Source organism: Hevea brasiliensis, chromosome 17, assembly GCF_030052815.1.
Source record: "Hevea brasiliensis isolate MT/VB/25A 57/8 chromosome 17, ASM3005281v1, whole genome shotgun sequence".
NCBI lineage: Eukaryota > Viridiplantae > Streptophyta > Magnoliopsida > Malpighiales > Euphorbiaceae > Hevea > Hevea brasiliensis.
This window is the reverse complement of record NC_079509.1, coordinates 50,626,613-50,633,175: the sequence shown is the minus strand read 5'-3', so window position 1 is coordinate 50,633,175 and position 6,563 is coordinate 50,626,613.

Here is a 6,563-nt window from a genome sequence, read left to right as displayed (position 1 = left end):
AAGCTTTTGTTTCAAGTTTAAGCAACACAAGCCAAAGATAGTTGATAGAGCAAGTGAGTGGGGATCACTGGGTACACTCCGGTCAAGGTGTAGTAGGAGTCTTATTCAATAGAGTATAGTGTGGTGTGCAAGCAAGTTTCATAAGTTTGAGTGCTTGATAAGTGTTGTACCTAGAGTTTCATATGAATGCACGATATTTATATGATACGCACATAAGGTGCCAGTGAATTGTCATACTGTCACATCTGTGACATGATTCTTTGTAGTGTTAAATCTAACTCAGAGGCAGCAACAATACTCAACAATCTCACATGTGTGTAAGGCATCTTTTGGTGAACTGTCTATTACTCACAGTTCTAGGGTAATAAAATAAGTTCTTGTGCTTCACCATGCAAATCAATGAGCTCATACAGGCATCCTGTTTTTATTTTTTAAGTAATATGCAGCAAGATGAAATAAGAGAACCTTTTCCACTCGGCTAAATATTGTTTTGGAAAGAATTCAAGCTGTAGAAAACAGAGAATTTGAAAAATTTTCTTCTATATTTCTTCATACTAAAATGATTTACAAGCATTTTAATTTATATACAAAGGCTAGAACTAATTAGAAAACTAATAATAGCCAATAAATACAATGATTTCTAATTATATTATAATTTACGGCTAATTTACATTGATTAAAGGATTTACACTAATTGAGAGATTCTAACACTCCCCCTCAAGTTGGTTCATGTTGCACATGCCCAACTTACAAACTAAGGTATGAAACCTCTTACAACTTAATTCCTTAGTGAACACATCAACTAACTGGTCTTTCGACCCTACGTAAGAGATACTCAAGGAACCATTGACAACTTTTTCTTTTATGAAGTGTCTGTCAATCTCTATATGCTTAATCTAATTATGCTGAACTGGATTATGAACTATACTGATGGCAGCTTTGTTATCACAGAACAGGGACAAACCACTAGTTTTCAGCAATTTTAATTCCTCCATCAACTTTCGCAACCACAATAGTTCACAAATACATTGAGCCATTGCTCTAAACTCAGCCTTTGCACTAGATCGAGCTATCACATTTTGCTTCTTGCTTCTCCAAGTGACTAGATTACTACTAATAAAAATACAGTAACCAGATGTCGATATCCTATCATCAAGAGATACACCCCAATCTGCATCTGTAAAGGCCTTAATCTGAGGGTGGTCATACTTTAAGAAAAAAAGTCCTTTCTCATGTGTAGATTTTAAGTATCACAAGATGCAAAAAATAGCCTTCAAATGAGGTTCACGAGGATCATGCATATACTGACTCACTAGACCCACTGCATATGCTATATCTAGTCTGGTATGCGAAAGGTAAATCATTATACCAACCAACCTCTGATATCTCCCAATATCTGTTAGCAGTATGCCCTAGAGCATATCATTTAGTATGTATCTTGTACATATTTTATTAATAAAAAAGGCATTTTCACTTTTTCGTTTACATAATATATTTATGTGTAATAGAAAAGGTCCATTGATATTTTGTTAGAAATTCTATTCTTAAGTTGTTAAGAATATGAGTGACAGTATTTTTAGCACAAAGTATCATAAATTGGTTTACAATCGAGGATACTTCACACAGGACATGACTTATCCAGAAATATTGTATTCATGTCTGCTCACAATATATTTATATGAGATATAAATAAGATGGAATAGTGGGTCTCATACCATATAACAAACATGATAGTAGGGGTGGCTACGGTTCAAGAACCGCCGGTTACGATTCCTGAACCGCCGGTTTAGGTTCAATGAAATCATGAACCAGAACCAAACCGCCAGGGGACGGTTTGGAAGACGGTTCCTGAACCGCCGGTTCTGGCTTGATCCCGATTTAAAATGGTTTGAAAGGCAGTTCGAAAAAGAACAGTTCAAGACAGTTTAGAAGACGGTTTGGAAGCGGTTTAGGGATGGTTTAAGGGTAGCTTAGACAAAAAAAATTAGAGAAAAAATTTATTAATTCAAAATTTAAGTTATATTTGTAAAAATATTTTAATTTTTCTTAGAAATCTTTCAATCAAAATAAAATAAGAAAAAAAAAGAAAGAAAATAAAAAATAAGAAAAAAAAGAAAGAAAATAATTTATCTTTAAGAAAAATTTAATAAATAAAGACTTGACCCTGATTAAAAAACTAGAGATGAAATTATTTTTTTTAATTAATTTTTTTAAAGAAATTAGCAAAAAGTGTATGAACTTAATTTTGCCTATATATCCCTTTAGGATTTAGAGGAATAAAAATTTCTAGTTCTATTACTTGGCTTTTTTTAAAAATTATATAATAATTGATAATTAATAATTATAAAAGAGAAAAAAAATTAAAATAGAGGGTATTGGAAATTTTATTGAGGATTTAAAGTAATAACAAAGTAATTGAGATAGTATTAAAAATTTCAGTAAGTATATAAAATAATAAAGTAGGAAAATTGAAAGAGCATTAGAAATTAAAATGAGTGTAGAAAATAATTATTTAGAGAATTTGAGAAAAATTGAAAAAATATTAAGAATTGAAGAAAATGCAAAGAATAATTGTGTAGAAAATTAATAATATATATAAATGAATTAGGAGTGACGTAACATATTTATTGAATTTTTTTATATTTAAATCGCCGGTTTAATCCGGTTCGAAATCGTCGGTTCAATCCGATTCAAAACTGCCGGTTCACGGTTCTTAAAAAATATGAACCTTAACCAAACCGCAGAAGAACGGTTTCGGTCCAATTCGAAGCCGGTTCCGATTTTGACCAGTTTTGGTCCGGTTTTGACCTAACCGGTTCCGGTTCGATTCCGGTTCAAAACCAAACCGTGGCCACCCCTACATGATAGGCACTTATACATGACAAGTAGGCCGAATCAGTGACACTTATGACAAGAACATGGAGTTTACTCTTGTCAATGCATTGTCATAAATCATATCAGTGCATATAATCTTTAGACCTGAGATAGCACTGTTATCTTGTATATAGGTGGTTTGAGTTTGATACTGCTTTCATACTTGTACTGTGTATGGGTATATGAGCATGTGTTGGCTCCTACTAGTTATATATGGAGGTAGGTGTTGATCAAGATGAAATATGTTGCTCTAAGTAAATAGGGATAAAATCCTATATTCATTTAATTATTCTTGATGTTTCAAGTTCCTAGCCAGGACAGATAGATTTAATCAGAAAAGAGTTTCTGATGAGAAAATATTTTTAATCAAGAACTGAAATTAAAAGAGAATATAATATTCATAGCAAATGGGATTTGACATAAACCATAACTCCAGCTCGAATTGGGATTTTGTAACAGAGAGATTCTAGTGCATGGTAACATATGATAAAATGTTCATTTAAGGTATTCCTTATTACTGATTGGGTGGCCATGGCATGCTATGCTAGGTGTTAACCATGATCTATGAGGTGCATAAAATGATTTAGAGAAATCATTTATGATAAGAAAGAGTTCTGATGATATTAAGAGTTGATATCATATCTCATTGCCAATTAGTGATGAGCCCAGTGAGTCACACACATACACAAGTAATCACCAAGTTAAATATGATTTAATTAATTAGTTAAAGAGTTTAATTGATTAATTAAATAAGTTTGGTTTGCAATTAGATTGCAAAGTCCCTAGCATGGCTTGAAACCAAATCTAGGTTATTTGATGTATTATATAAGTTAAATTTATATTTAAAGTGTTTAAATATAAATTTAATTATGAGAAATTAATTAATAGAGATTAATTAATTAATTTATATTTGATATAAATTGATTAGAAGAAGAGAAATAATTATTTTGATTTGAGAACTCAAAATTAAAACGCAAGGGTATTTTGGTCATTTCACAGGGTGACATGTGGCACCATGAGATGGTGACACATGGCACTACACATAAGGTTGCCATTTGTCTTTTAATCATGTAAGATAATCAAAGTCAAGATTAAATCTAGGTTTGACATTTGGCACAATGTGATTGGGTCAATTAAACTAAGAGCCAATCAGGAAATGACATGTGGTAAGGGTTTTAAGTGATGACCTAGCTATATAAGGAAAATGATGAAAGAACAAACAGAACAATATGATTTTCTCAAAAAAGGTGCCACCACCCTTGTCTTCCTCTTCCTCTCTTCTTCTTCATCTCTCATCAATTCAAAGAGAATTGCCAACATTCTCTTAAATTAAAATTACTAGAAATCGTTTCTAGTGTCTTGTATACATCTATAACATCTCTAAAGGCAAAACCTGAATTTCTAATTGATTGGAAAGGCTTGAGAAGCTGTTCAAGGGGCTGCCATTGGTGATCTTGGTTTGGACAAGCTAGAGGAATAACATCCAGTGTCCTAGGTGCATCCCAAAGGTACCAAACACAACTACAGTGCATCAAAAGGTTAGTGCACTTGTTCTTGATAGGGTTCTAATGAATTAATCTGTTAATTCTAAAATCTTAAATGGCAAATGTAGATCCAAAAACATATTAAAAGTGTTTTGATATGTTGTTTAACATTGAAATCAAATAGATAAATAATGAATCTTGCATGATGCATGAGACCCTAGAAGAAAAATTTTGAATTCAATTATCTAAACTTATGTTTTTCATGCTTCTGCTCCTTCAATTGGTATCAAAGCCACTATATTTGTCATTTAGATTGTTTAACATATGATTTAATTGTGTGATTTGATCATAAGATTATTCATCTATTGCTGGTTGCCTTCACAAAGAGTGGCGGCATTATGTAGTGACCACAAAGCATGCTCATAGTTTGAGCACCATGGTATGTGCAAGGTAAATGAGTTTTGTATGTGCAATTGTTGTATGATTTAAGGCCCATCCAATGACTAATTAAAATATTTAATTAGGAGTTTTAATCACACAATTAAATTTTGATTCAAATCTGAATTTTTAAATTTATTTGAATGTGATTCAAATCTGAATTTTTAAATTTGTTTGAATGTGATTCAAATTTGAATTTTTAAATTTGTTTGAATAATATTCAAATCTGGATTTTTAAGTTGAATATGAGATATTCAATTTAATTTAAGTATGTATATTTTATTTAATTGTTAAATAGTGACATGCATGATGGATGATCATGGACAATAAAAAACCAATGTGATTGGATTTATTTCTTTTATGTTTCTTTGGGTTGTAAATTAATTAATTTATTTTAGTGGCATGTATTATAAAGGTTGTAATATTTTGGTTGTAATTTCATTATTTGGTTCTTGTAAATTTACCTTGGTATGCCAAGGATTATTATGTAATTGGATTGCAAGAAGATCCAGGAGGTCAAGAGCATTTGTGAGACCAGTGGGAGGAATTCAAGATCAAGTGTTGATTATGTACTCCTTCAGCAACTCTTGTAATATAAATGAATGAAATGCACCTAGGAATGCCCTGATTCAATTCTTGATGGCTCAGAATTGAATCCCTTAGAAAGTCCATGATCATACCATATTTATTGTTTATCCATGAATGCATGAGATTTATGAGATTGTATGCAAGTATATGATATATGCATGCTAAATGGATAATGTGCAAAGTGAGATCATAATAGTAATTAGGACGACCACAAAATCTTCCAAATAAATGATTAAGTTGAAAATGGTATAATTAAAGGTAATTATATCATGGGCTCTCCATTGAGGCAATTATTTTAAGAAATTTTACATACTTGCATATGATGCAATTAATTTAAGAGATTTTCTTAAGAATAATTGTTAAGCATGAGATGTTGTAAATATGTAAATGGTTTGGTGGCCAATAATGGATGTTCCTGAGGACATTAAAATTATTTGCATGTTTACTGGCTCAATGAGATCAACTTAACTAATTCAAGATAAGTCAATAATGGATGTGCCTGAGATTTTGAGCATTAGGGGCTAGGTAAAGGATTGAACCTCACATGAGATTTGATGGGCAAGGAGTTTCTCACTTATAGTTTATTGTAATTCCAATAATGGATGTGCCTGAGGATGATCAATAAGATTATAAGAATTCAATCACCCACTAGAAATCCATCCAACTAGGATTTCCGTTTTCTACTTTGAAAGTGTAGGATTCGCTAAGTTAGTGGGATGACCAATTTGATAAAAAGACCATAATCATTTTGGTTAAATACATGATACATTTACTAATTAATCTAGTTATTTTCTGCAGTTAATTTTCTGATAATAATGAGCACACCACAACCACCACCATCCAATATCCTTGCAAGCATACTTGATCACAATAGGTTGACAGGACCTAATCTCTCTGATTAGCTTAGAAATTTGAAACTTGTCCTGAAAATTGAACATATAGGATATGTTCTATACTCAAATGTTCTTGGTCCCTTACCTCCAGCCGCCACTCAAGAGAAACATGAAACTTTGGACAAGTGGAAGGAGCATGATATGAGAGCTAAGTGTTACATGCTTGCTTCTATGAGTAATGAGTTACAGAAGCAGCATGAGAACATGCAGAGTGCGAGTGAGATCCTCCTTCACCTATAAGAGTTGTATGATGAGCACAGTAGGAATGCTAGGTATGAGATATCTA